Raw genomic sequence first — 13,908 nt, 5'->3', positions numbered from 1 at the left:
TATTTTCTCAAATTTCAGAATTGACCTCATATCTACCATCCTTATGGTTGTCTACTATTACTAAAAGAACCAAAAGGAAAGAAGACCTCCTTATTAAAAACAAATTAGGAAAATTCAGTAGAGATCTTAAAGATTACAGTAACAATAGAATTTTCTCATGGAAACGCGGATCCACTAACGATCTTCCATCCCTCATGAATATGAATCCATATGTCATCCAAACCCATCGGCCAACTGATCTGGCACAGGAAAAACCATCTTCCATGCCAGATAAACATGCCAAATTACAGAAAAAACATAAAAAAAGAAAAACCACCATTCCCCCACCTTTATCACCAGTTTTGTCACCTGATGAGGATTCTCACCCCAAGTCACAACAGGTGACTTCCTCAGCTTCCATTTCATTGGTGCATACTAGATCTTCACCCTGCTCCTCAGCTATTCATCGAGCAGCTTGTATGCCCCCCCTCCATTTGTGCCAACAGGGATGCTACTAGTCAAGACAGCGCCACACCTATGCTCACCACCTGTATTGATAGAGCGCCACTTGGTCCATCAGTCTCCTTTGGCCCAAATTCTTTTCTTGTGATAGCCCCTTGCTACTGTTTATCCTTCTGACCCTACTACGGTCTTTTTTTTAGTGCCCGACCTCACTCGGACAAAACCTCTAAAAAGAAAACACGAAGTAGAGGTTGCCGAGGCAGAGGAGGTAGATCCAAGTCCAGACTCCAGGAAAAAGAGCGCACTATAAAAATCTTCAATCTCTCTACTCATCTTTTAAATAATGATGAGATGTCCTTACTCAGTCGAGGCCTTAACTTTGCACCTTCCGCCCAGCCAAACCCCTTTCTCCTTTTCAAGGATTTAAATAAATTTGTACGCAGTCTTACCCTTAAGAGATTTTGCAATATTCAATCTATCAAACACAATCACAATCACCCCCAGGTCAACTCTATTCCTGCTGTTTCCCCTTGTCAGGATACTGTAACCCATAGTGATTCAGGTTATCTTGCTCTTCTGGAAGAACTATATGCCCACAATACAGAATCCAGTAGTCAGCCCAATACCCCATCTTTCCCCTTTGAGGGCTCTGAGACTGACCAAATTTTGTATACTCAGCATCTCATGACTTCCCCACTCATAAAAAACATAAACTTTAGACCGACATCTGTGTTCTATCCCACTCATTCCATGGGCTCCTGCATTGACGCTTTTTACCGCATTGTATATGCAAAGATACAGGATATGTGTAATTCAACTAATAAAAATAAGATTAGCCATAATCTCTCACATTCTGAAAAGAAAGCTTTAGATGCTTTAACCAATAATTTTGATCTAGTTTTAAAAAATGCTGACAAGGGAGAAGGCATAGTTGTACAAAATAGAACTGACTATGTTAATGAAGCCAATTATTTTAAATTTGAAAATTATTTTTTTCTACAGGTAAATGGGACAGCTATGGGGGCAAATTTTGCGCCCTCATATGCTAACCTCACCATGAGTCTATGGGAATCCTTGCACATATGGCATAATAATCCCACACTTCCACACTGTGTTCTATGGAAAATATATAGATGATGTGATCATCATCTGGGATGGCAATGCTTCCCTAATCCCAGATTTTGTCGCACATTGCAATAGCTACAACATGGGCCTACAGTTCACTTCTGTTATGGACAAAGAAAGGTTAGCTTTTCTCGATTTAGATCTATTTTCTGTTGGTAAAGAAATTTATGCTAAGAATTTCACTAAGCCTATGGCAGGAAATTCTTTTCTTCATTATAAAAGCTGCCATCATCCTCAATGGCTCAACAATATACCTAAGAGCCAGTTTTGCAGACTAAAAAAGAATTGTACTAGAAATGATGATTATGAAAATCAGAGTAAGACCTTGAAAGAAAAATTTCTAGACAAAGGGTTTCCAGCTGATCTTGTGGAAATGGCATAATTCCAGTACAAAAATACACCTCCTTCATCATGCTCTTCTACCCATGGTGGAAATGACTTGCGTTTTGTAACCCAGTTTCACTTTCGCCACAGACAGATGGAGAGCATTGTGCGGAGACATTGGCCCCTGTTGCTCCAGGAGGAGCAGCTCCTCCCCGTTTTACCTAACAAACAAAAGTTTGCAAAGGTGGTTATTCTATGCCCACCTTTTTTAGCTATCTCTGGTATGTATCAATGCCGCAAACCTTTATGCAAAACCTGCCGGTTTGTGAGGCATGGTCAGAAGGATTTTTGTGTGAGAGGCAAAACATACCCCATTAATGGCTTTCACACCTGCTTCTCTGACCATGTGGTGTATTGCTTGACATGTCCCTGTGGCCTTTTTTATGTGGAGCGAACCATTCGGCCACTTCGCAAGCGTTTTGGTGAACATCGCCGTTTCATTACCGATAGATTTGACAATCACAGTGTCCCTAGGCATTTCCTCAGTTACCATGAAAAATCTACAGATGGCCTGAGAGTTTGGGTTATTGAGGCAATGCCGAGGGACCTGCCTCCAGCTGAGCATTTTAGAAGACTCTGCCATAGAGAAATGTTCTGGATCTTTTCTCTAAATGTATTGGCCCCTGGGGGGGTTGAATGAGGATTTTGAGATTAGTACTATCCTCTAATCCCCCCCCCTTTTTTTTCTATCATAATGATGGTCTTTTCCTTTTTCTAGTTATGCCCCATATGGGATAATTTATTTTATACACACATACACATGTATATTTTCTGTGTGTGCAGATATATATGTGTGTGTCAGAGACTGTTTGCACATGTTTGGTGCTTATGTACCTATATATCTCTGTTAGGATGTACATCAATGTACATAAGCCTACACGCTCTTCCACTAATTAATTATTTTTTTAACACATTATTGCTGGTACATTGTTCTGGGTTATTAGATTTCCAATAGCTTCTCTTTTTTTTAATTTCTATTTTTATTTTTTATTTTTTTAATTCCTAATTTTTTTACTCTAATTTTTATGTATATATGTGTATATATGGTTATTATTGTTTATTGTGGTCATGTCATTTTTGTTTAATTATATGTCTCCTGTGGTTAGGGATATGCACCTTTCACTTGTATGCTTTGATGTTTCTATCTTTTAGAGAAACGCTTTATATTACTCCATATTATTACTATTTACCATTTCCCATTCAATTTCCCCTCTTCTGCCTATGCCCCCCGCCCATGTTCGCGCCCATATCCTGTCTGGATAGTATAAGCTAAGTGTGTGTACATTTGCAGTCATAGGTTGATAAAAGAACCAATCAGATGTTCCGAAACACGTCCCTTACTGATGACTACATCCGGCTTGCAGTTCACGCTGGTTCCTGTCTCTCACCGCTGACGTCACTTCCGGGATCTCTGTCCATCACAGACCCAGTCAATGGTAACTGCTCACCGGCTTACAGGAAATTCTATGACTCCGGAGCCTCTGCCGCAGTATACGACACAGCTCCGATAACCTTTATATGTCGAGGACCTCCATGCCTGCCGGACTACCTGTACTACCCATGATTATATGCCTTTTTATTCGTCAGATCTTGTAAGTGTTTTAATCCTTTTTGGGGAAATAAATAGCTTTTAATTCTGCACTTAGAGGTGCCTCTTTTTTCTGCTATATAAATTTTGTAAAATAATAATAATAATAATAATAATAATAAAATGCAGCCTCACTGTGTCATATCAAATGCTGCCAGTGTGCCCCCCCGCCTGCCGCCTGTACTTACCCTGTCTCGGTGGGGCTGGGACAGCTCCTCAGTGTCTTCTCCCGTCCTCTGCTATAATTGGACGCCTGATAGGTGCTGTGATTGGATGCCTGTCGTTTCAGCCAATCGGGTGATGGGTAACAGATCTGAGCACCTGATTGGCGGAGAGGCGGTTTAGTGTTAGAAAAGCGAATTAATATTTGCTTTCCTAACACAGCTGAGTGACATGCGAGCGCCCAGCATGGTGCTCGCAGGTCACCTTTTTTGATGCCTATTAGAGCCTATGGCTCTAATCAGGTGCTTAATAAAAAAAAAAAAAACAAAAAAAAAAACCACACACCACAAAAAAAGAAAAACCCTGCTGCTGTAATTTAGGCACCCGCCGCCCAAAAAAGGGCCAGGTGCCTGAATAGGGGGTGGCAGCGGCAGCTAGAGGGGTGGCTGAAGAGAAGGGGCGGTTGGAGATTGGTGCTAGAGGGGTGGCTGGAGAGAGGGGGCGGCGCCCTTATGGATGCACCGCCACTGGTCTCCATCATTTAAAATACACCTATGATAAAAAATATAGACCCTTCAATTCTTTGTAAGTGGGCAAACTTACAAAACCTGCAGGGGATCAAATAAATATTTTCCCCACTGTACATGACTACAACCAACATGCAGTGCTCATTTCAAACAAAGGGAAGGGAGGGGGAAAAGAAGAAGTTCAGGTGCTCACAGAGGTGGTTACAAGGAAGCAGAAAGACAAATGATTTAATTAAAAAGATTACAGGGCCATTAAGTAGTGAATACATATGGATTATTTTTGAAGACTAATTGTCCCTTTCAATTTAGGCCCCATTCACATCTTGTGTAGCGGGAACGAACATTCCCACTCGCAATTTTTTATTTTATTTTTTCACAGCTGTAGCACTGCCCCCTGGGGGGGTTGCTTAGAATTGCATGTGCATCTGCACCACTTTGACCCTGTGAACTTTTCAGCCCTCCTGACACTCTAGCTTCGGACATGTTGTATGCACCTTTACCACTTCAGCCCCGGAAAATTTTACCCCCTTAATGACCAGAGCATTTTTTGAGATATGGCACTGCGTATCTTTAACTGATAACTGCGCGGTCGTGCGATGTTGTACCCAAACAAAATTGACGTCCTTTTTTCCCCACAAATAGAGCTTTCTTTTGGTGGTATTTGATCACCTCTGTGATTTACATTTTTTGCACTATGAACAAAAAAAGACTGACAATTTTGGAAAAAAAGCTATTTTTTTATATTTTTATATATATATATATATATATATATATATATATATAAATATTCTTCCTCTGTCTAGGCTGATATATATTCTACTACATATTTTTGGTAAAAAAAAAAAAAAAAAAATTATATATATATATATATATATATATATATATATATATATATATATATATTGCAAAAAGCGTATATTGATTGGTTTGCGCAAAAGTTACAGCATTTACAAAATAGGGGCTAGATTTATGGCATTTTTAATATAATTTTAGTTATTTTTTTACTACTAAATGGTGGTGATCTGCGATTTTTATCGGGACTGCGACATTGCAGCAGACAGATCGGACACTTGACACTATTTTGGGACCAGTGACATTTATACAGCAATCGGAGCTAAAAATAGCCACTGATTACTGTGTAAATGTCACTGGCAGGGAAGGGGTTAAACACTAGGGGGGCAATCAAGGGGTTAACTGTGTTCCCTATGTGTGTGTTCTAACTGTAGGGCGGATGGGCTACCTAGGACATTGCAGAGATCACTGCTCCCGATGACAGGGAGCAGTAGATCCCTGTCATGTTATCATGCAGAACAGGGAAATGTCTCGTTTACATAGGCAGTTCCCTGTTGTGCCTCTCCTCGCCGTGATCGCGGGCTACCAGTGGACATCGAGTCCGCGGGACCCGCAGGCTTGCGTGCCCCGCTTGGCAGCTTACACAAAGGGATGTACGGGTATGCCCTTTTGCCCACCCGTGCCATTCTGCTGACGTGGCGGTGTGTCCATAAGGGCGCCGCCCCCTCTCTCCAGCCACCCCTCTAGCACCAATCTCCAGCTGCCCCCTCTCTTCAGCCACCCCTCTAGCTGCCGCTGCCACCCCCTATTCAGGCACCCAACCCCTTTTTGGGCGGCGGGTGTCTGAATTACAGCAGCAGGGTTTTTTTTGTTGTTTTTCTTGTGGTGTGTGGGTTTTTTTTTTCTTTTTATATCAGCGTGCGGTGGTCGGGAAGGGGTTAAATAACACATCGACACAATGCAGAATGATTAGCTCTCTCTGGTTTACTTGTTCAAAGGCAGAGTCATGTAACAGGGTATTAGACCGCTAAGTCCTGGGTAAACAGCCAAAACTCAGTTGAAAAGGTCCCCTGAGGCAAAGAAATAACAACTTGGAGCCACAGATATAAAAAAAACAATAAACATAGGAACAGACAATAAATGAATGAACATCTAAGGAAAACTACTACTTGCTGTATATACTATCACTGCAAAAAGGGGAACCCCAGGTTGGCCTATTATACCTTTAATCCTAATGAGAGACTGGGTATTCTAGATCTTAGGGGTGTGTCCCTTTAAATAGCAATAGGATAACAGTGTCCAGGATGCCAGTCCTCGTAATGATCTTCATCGGCAAGTTGGAGCTTATAGAACAAGAATCCTGGATGTGACACAGTGATGTGTAATCAAAGCAAAACAGTTGTGCCTGGCTAGTAGTAATCCTTAGAGTAATTCCAGGTGTGAGGTGTCTGTATACAGTGTTCTGTGATATAGGATAAGGCAATTCCAGGTGTGAGATGTCTATATACAGTGTTCTGTGAGATAGGATAAGGCGAAGATTGTATTGGCTGGCGGATGCCCTCTAACCAAACTGAAGAACAGCGTAGGAACCTCCTGAACAGCGATCCAAGTTGATGCAGCAGTCCGCACAAGGGGCAGATATGCCAGACTGCTGCTGGGACCATGAGTCGTCTGATCCAGCAGGTTACAGTGATGCTGCGGTGATGCCCCCTGGTGTAGCAATCGGTGTTGGACCCGCCTGTGTCGGAGCTGGGATCGCTGTGTGGTAGGCCGCAGCCCTCCCGCACAACAGTGGAGGGGTGCTTTATGGATCCTGGGAAGCAAGAGGCTTGGGGCTAGTCTGCTGACCTTTTTAAAGCCTCTCCCAGAGTTCTTTCTCTGTAGCAGATGGCATTTTCCCCACCAAATTAGAGTTACCCTTTAACCACTTGAGGTCCGTGCCATAGCCGAATGAGGGCCACAGCGCGGACCTCAATTTCCGGGAGGCCGTCATGGGACGTCCTCCCCTGTGCAGGGCGCACGGTGCGCCCGCTGTGATCACCGAGTCACAGAGACTCGGATGATCACAGATCCAAGTAAGGGCCGATCCCAGCCCCTTACCATGTGATCAGCTCTCAGCCAATGACAGCTGATCACATGATGTAAACAAAAGCTCGGTAATTGTTTTTTCTTTCTCCTCAAAAAAAAAGCCGATCACCGGCTTATGTTAAAGGGACATCGGTCCCGAAGAGGAAGGAGGCACATATGCCTCATCTGTGCCTGCCAGTGCCCACAGTGCCCAGCAGTGCCACCTATCAATGCCCACAAGTGCCACCTATCAATGCCCACCAGTGGCCATCACTGCCACCCATCAGTGCCCATCACTGCCACCTATCGGTGCCCATCAGTGCTGCCTCATCATCGTACATCAATGAAGGAGAAAAATTACCTGTTTGCTAAATTTTATAACAAAATATAAAAACAATATATAAATTTTTTTTTTTAAATTCAGTCAATTTCAATTTTTTTTTAACAAAAACTAAAAACTGCAGAGGTGATCAAATACCACCAAAAGAAAGCTCTATTTGTGGGAAAAAAATCATAAAAATTTCATTTGGGTACAGTGTTGTATGACCGCGCAATTGTCATTCAAAGTGCCACAGCGCTAAAAGCTGAAAATTGGTCTGGACAGGAGGGGGGTTTAAGTGCCCAGTAAGCACTTAAAAAAGGAGAAAAAAAGAATGATGTTCCTGTAACCATTATAAAATCTGACTTAAATTTCAGACTTGTGGCAAGGGACAGGAGAATAGGATTTCCTTTGCAGACAAAGGAAGGCCGAGAATGGAACAGCGACTGGAAGGAAATGTTGCCTATAGCTTGGTACAATGGGGTGGCTTTCATGCATTTAATCCTAAAATTTGTTGCAAAACGTTTTTTTTTTTTTTTTTTTTTTTACAAACAAATTTTATTACAAAGGTAACCCGAGTAAATACAAAATGCAGTTTTTAAATGAAGATTTAATTTATTAAAGAGGAGTTCCGCCTGTAACTGCTGACTTTTAATATATGGACACTTACCTGTCCAGGAATCCCACGATGTCGGCACCCCAGCCAGTTTTCGGATCGACTCCTGGGTGCTGCTGCTATCATTCCTGGTAAGGGAAACTGCAGTGAAAAAAATAATAAATATTGTGATGCGCTCGTATTATCTTGTTGCTGTCCTTCTACCTTATTGTGCTGACACAACACTTTCTAACAATGAATACATTGTTTCAAACTTATTATAAATAGCAAACAGTGAAAAAACCACATCAAAATAGATACCTAGATACACAGTGTTCAAAGTTTTCTATGTGGTTTCCTTGGTGTTGAAAAACCTCCCGGGGATTTTTTCACACAAAGGTATTTCCTTCTTATTAAATTATGTATTTAAACCAGTGTTCTCGTGAACATCGGTCTTTTAGTTCTGCCTACATATTGAAGTGAGCACAGACATTGTAGAACATAGACTACCCCTTCTGTCCTGCATGTCATAAAATCTTCAATCTGGTATTCTGTGTTATTGCTGGTCGATGTGGACTGATGTGGAAATGCATCAGCGAACACATACAAAATATTGTCAAAAGCTATCCAAAACACAGTGTGTCACGACATTTTTCATTACACCATGAAAAAAACCCAGCTCTGTTAAAGTTTTGGGCAATACGGGCCTGTTCTCAGGCACATATCTGTACCCTGTGGTAGCATATTGCTGCATTTTTTAATTTAATTCATTTAGTTTACTTTTGGTTTTTAATGTTAACTCCTTTGAATGCTGATGGAGTTTTTCTGAATAAAAAGTTCTTATACTTACTACACCATGGGAGCCTCCTATTTTTTCTTTCTATGAGGGAGCCATTGTGGACACCTTAATTCAACAGTAAGGAAATCACCCGGATGCTCAGTAGGACTGGGGTGGAGAGGAGATTGTGATCGTAATACCCCATGCAGTCTGCCCCGCTTGGGGCTGGTGGATCCGGGAAGCCATTGGGAAAACCAACAGCACGTGAATCATCCCGAATGCCCTACACGATTGGTATGGAGAGGAGATCGTGATTGAGATACACTACGCTGGTTGCCCCTTTTGGGGTTGTTGGATTCGGTGAGTGGGGACCCATAAGGGGGAGCACAAAAGTCACAGGAACTATCTGAGAGCACTCAAGTCACGGTTTTCTTTTGCTAAGAAAATTGCTTGGAACACTGGGTCTGAACAGTTTTTTCACCTTAAGGACTATAATCAAAAAAAAAAAAAAATTTTTTTTCTAATTGATTTTTTCCTGCACCAACTAGTTTGAGGTGCAATACTTATTGATCACTGGACTTTGATTATGATGTGTATATACATACATTTAATTGCACTGTTTAGGTAGAGTTTATTATATGCTTTGGATATTATTTGCACTAGTAGAGCACATTTATGGTTTACATTTATATGTTACAGCCACCTCACCTTGTGGTGGTTATGGTGTAGACCTATCACAGCTGTAGGGGCTTTAGCACACATCCCTTACCTATAGGGTTGTCCGAACTACCACTGAAGACAGCTCCTTGTCTATTTATTTGTTATTTATTTTTGCTGGTGTATATATATATAATTATAGACATATATTTTTGGTAACTAATTTTTCCTGCTGGTATTAGGTACCTCTATTGGGATCATAGTGGGGAAAATCACCTGGGGATATAACACAATTTTAACCCCCCCCCCCCCCCATATATTAACCCAATCAATCCCATAGGGAGCGCCATACCCCTTTTCAATTTAATTTAATAATCAGCAGAGTATCCTTAGGGAAGCTCCTTTAGGGGGGCAGCATACCTAAACGGTTGTCCTAAGCGCAGCTTTCACATTTATTTTAATAGACAAATTTAAACCCCACTGGAGAGGCAGTAATAAAGTAAGACAATTAAGTCAACAAGAATCCAGATGGATATATAATATGGGGGTACTTGCCCCTAAGGGGTTAAATATCGAATTTGATCTTAATTGTTTTATTGCTGATTCTTGATTATTTATGATACTGGTCTTTTAAATAGGTTTAAATGAACTATTTTCCAAGGGCTTAATTTTAATTATAAATTTTAATTATAAATTTTATCTTATTTCTTTTAAAATTTTAATTTTCTTTAGGTTTTAGGGTTTGCAATTAAATAGTGGTAACACATATGCGGTTAGTGCAGGGCTGATATACATAGAACATGTATGAGTCATACCTTAAATTAATGGCTAAATGGGAGTATACCCGCACTGGAATATAAGTATGATGTAAAGAAGGGGTTTTAAGACATAGTAAGTGCACTAATTAAGGTAAAATTAATAATATATTTATTTTATTTTTTAATTTTAATGTAATTATAAAAAGGTTCTAATATACAAATGATTGCCAATTTAACTACAATGTTTTAATATAAGGATTTTAACATAAGGATTTTTGTTGTGATTAATAAAAAGTATGTCAAAGTATATGAATGAACAAAAACACTAAGGCTCTCAGAAATCGCATTATGGTATGATGAAACAGCTACTCCGGGGGGTTGCTATAGCAACCATACACAACCCATAAATACCGATCAGAGCGGCCTCACTGGCACCCTTGAAAAAGTCACGTGCCCAGTGACGATACGCGTGGGGAGTAGGAGCTGTTAATGCTCTTGTCAGTGTGTAGCCTGCGAGTGAGCAGCAGCACGGAGGAACACGGAGCTGAGTCTGAGTCTGACCATTTAATTGAAGAAAGCGATTTTACACTGAGATCATGTGAGTGTACCAATTGGAGTTCTTACTGCATGTAACATTGGATGATTTGTGCGCAATGGTTTTTTTCCTATTTTTATATTCTCATATGGGGGAAAGCACTGGAACCGGAAGGTAACCGTTCCCACCCGGCGGATCTAATAAACTTAGCTCATACACCGCTGATCCATCCTGACTTACAGAGCCCTGAACTACACGGAGAGGAGGTATTAGTGGCGTATCTAAGGTATGGCAGCCATGGCAAGTGCCATGGGCGCCATGGGGGGAAGGGGCGGCAAAAAGCCGCCCTCTGCATGAAAAAAAAAACCCCACCTGTCCTCCCAGACTAATATAGCCCCCGGCGCCGTGGTCAGCCTGCAGGATTGCGGCGCTGGTGTTTTATCAGATGGCTGTCGGGCTCGGTTTAGGCTGAGGGAGGCTCTGTCAGCAGGGAGGGGTGGGGCAGGGAGCTCCACTGACGCTCTGACCCTGCCCTGCCCTGCCCCGCCCCATGTACTCTGTATGTGCTCAGAGCACTGGCATTGCCTCTCCTGGACCACGAATATTCCCGCCCCCTACCGCCGCAAGCCCCGCCCCTACCGCCACAAGCCCCGCCCCTACCGCAGAAAGCTCCGCCTCCGGACCTCTGAGAGGTGAGCCCGGCTGGTCAGGTAGGTCTTTCTACCTATAGACTCAGTGTTACTAAACCCTCCCTGACAATGTTCTTTATCCCCCGTATAGCTGTGCATTGCTGAAAGCTTAGATTTTTAAACTGGCTACTTGGTCATCTGCTGTAGTATGTCGCATTCGCAGTCTGGTCATCTGCTGTAGTCGCATTCGCAGTCTGGTCATCTGCTGTAGTCGCATTCTGGTCATCTTCTGTAGTCACATTCGCAGTCTGGTCATTTGCTGTAGTAAGTCACATTCGCAATCTGGTCATCTGCTGTAGTCGCATTCGCAGTCTGGTCATCTGCTGTAGTCGCATTCGCAGTCTGATCATCTGCTGTAGTCGCATTCGCAGTCTGGTCATCTCTTGTAGTATGTCGCATTCGCAGTCTGGTCATCTGCTGTAGTCACATTCGCAGTCTGGTCATCTGCTGTAGTCACATTCGCAGTCTGGTCATCTGCTGTAGTCGCATTCGCAGTCTGGTCATCTGCTGTAGTCGCATTCGCAGTCTGGTCATCTTCTGTAGTCGCATTCGCAGTCTGGTCATCTGCTGTAGTCGCATTCGCAGTCTGGTCATCTGCTGTAGTCACATTCGCAATCTGGTCATCTGCTGTAGTCGCATTCGCAGTCTGGTCATCTGCTGTAGTCACATTCGCAGTATGGTCATCTTCTGTAGTCGCATTCGCAGTCTGGTCATCTGCTGTGGTCGCATTCGCATTCTGGTCATCTGCTGTAGTCGCATTCGCAGTCTGGTCATCTGCTGTAGTCGCATTCGCAGTCTGGTCATCTGCTGTAGTCGCATTCGCATTCTGGTCATCTCCTGTAGTATGACGCATTCGCATTCTGGTCATCTCCTGTAGTATGTCGCATTCGCATTCTGGTCATCTCATGTAGTATGTCGCATTCGCATTCTGGTCATCTCCTGTAGTATGTCGAATTTGCAGTCTGGTCATTTCCTGTAGTATGTCGCATTCACAGTCTGGTCATCTCCTGTATTCGCAGTCTGGTCATCAGCTGTAGTCACATTCGCAGTCTGGTCATCTGCTGTAGTCACATTCGCAGTCTGGTCATCTGCTGTAGTCACATTCGCAGTCTATTTAAAAGTAGTACCTGCTGTTGCACAAATCACTTTATTACACTTTTATTTCTGATATTTATGGCTATGCATATTAATGTAATCCAAATTGAGCACCATAATTGATTGGCTGCTTGTACTTGGCATATACACACAATCAAATAGTGCTCAATATGGATTAAATAAATAGATATCATAAAGTTTAATAAAGTGATTTGTGCAACAAGCTCCTTAAACATTCTACATTCAGTGAAAGTTCATGCAGAGCAAACTTTGCAGTACACTAACTTTCACTGAATGTAGAATGTTTAATGACCAGGGGCGAACTGATCCATTGGGCAGTTTATGTAGTACTAATTTGTTAATAGAAGGATTAAAGAGCTTGACTTGTAGTTTTGTTAGCTGTTTTTTTTTGTTTTGTTGTTTTTTTTTTGACAGGGGCGCAGTTTCAGTGCTTGCCATAGGCGCCATTTTCACTAGATACGCCTCTGGGAGGTATCACTCTTATTATTCATCAGCATACTAATCATTATGTGCATTTGAAATGTACCGGATTATAGACTAATTCGCATTTACTTACAAACAATTTTTTTATAACATAGTTTGCACTAGTTCACGAGAACACTGGTTTAAATATATAATTTAATAAGAAGGAAATACCTTTGTGTGAAAAAATCCCCGGGAGGTCTTTCAACACCAAGGAAACCACATAGAAAACTTTGAACACTGTGTATCTAGGTATCTATTTTGATGTGGTTTTTTCACTGTTTACTATTTATAATAAGTTTGAAACAATGTATTCATTGTTAGAAAGTGTTGTGTCAGCACAATAAGGTAGAAGGACAGCAACAAGATAATACGAGCGCATCACAATATTTATTTTTTTCTATTTTACAAGTGGGGTGTCAATGATTGATTGCAGCTGTATTACCTTGATATTCATTTATTTGTTTATTCATTCACCTATTTATTTATTTATTCACAATTAATTTATTCTCACATAATTTATTAATATTTTTCACTTCAGCGCTTTAGTAACTATACCACTGAAACTGCAGTGAAGCCTCTCAGCTTTACAGCGGATTACCTACTGCGGATGCGCGAAGTACACTGCACTTTTCTAACTGGCCTGGCAGCGGAGGAGGGGGGCCGAACTTCCAAGGGACGGCGCAGTCTCCCAGAAGTGTGGAAGGGTACCTGCCCCCCCCCCAAAAGGTGCCAAATGTGGCATCCGAGGGGGGGGGGGGGAGCAGATAAGCTTTAAGGGAAAAAAAAGTGGTGTAAACCTGCCTGGCCCTATGTGAAAAGGTAATTGTCCCCTAAACCTAATAAAAGGTTGTGCCACCCTTGACAGCAACAACTGCAATCAAACGTTTGCAATAACTGGCAATGAGTCTTT

The 13,908-nt window shown here is 41.9% G+C and overlaps 1 long non-coding RNA gene across 1 annotated transcript in view; it reads right to left on the bottom strand.

The window, feature by feature from the left end:
- Positions 1–8,314, bottom strand: part of LOC141117478 (uncharacterized) — a 48,140-nt gene extending 39,826 nt beyond the window's left edge. Inside the window, exon 1 of the long non-coding RNA XR_012237161.1 lies at positions 8,076–8,314. This is a non-coding gene — a long non-coding RNA (uncharacterized lncRNA). The remainder of the gene's footprint in view (positions 1–8,075) is intronic.
- Between the last annotated feature and the right edge of the window lie 5,594 nt (positions 8,315–13,908).

This window comes from Aquarana catesbeiana, linkage group LG13 (genome assembly GCF_042186555.1).
Source record: "Aquarana catesbeiana isolate 2022-GZ linkage group LG13, ASM4218655v1, whole genome shotgun sequence".
Classification (NCBI taxonomy): Eukaryota; Metazoa; Chordata; class Amphibia; order Anura; family Ranidae; genus Aquarana; species Aquarana catesbeiana.
This window is presented reverse-complemented; position numbering and strand designations above follow the sequence as displayed.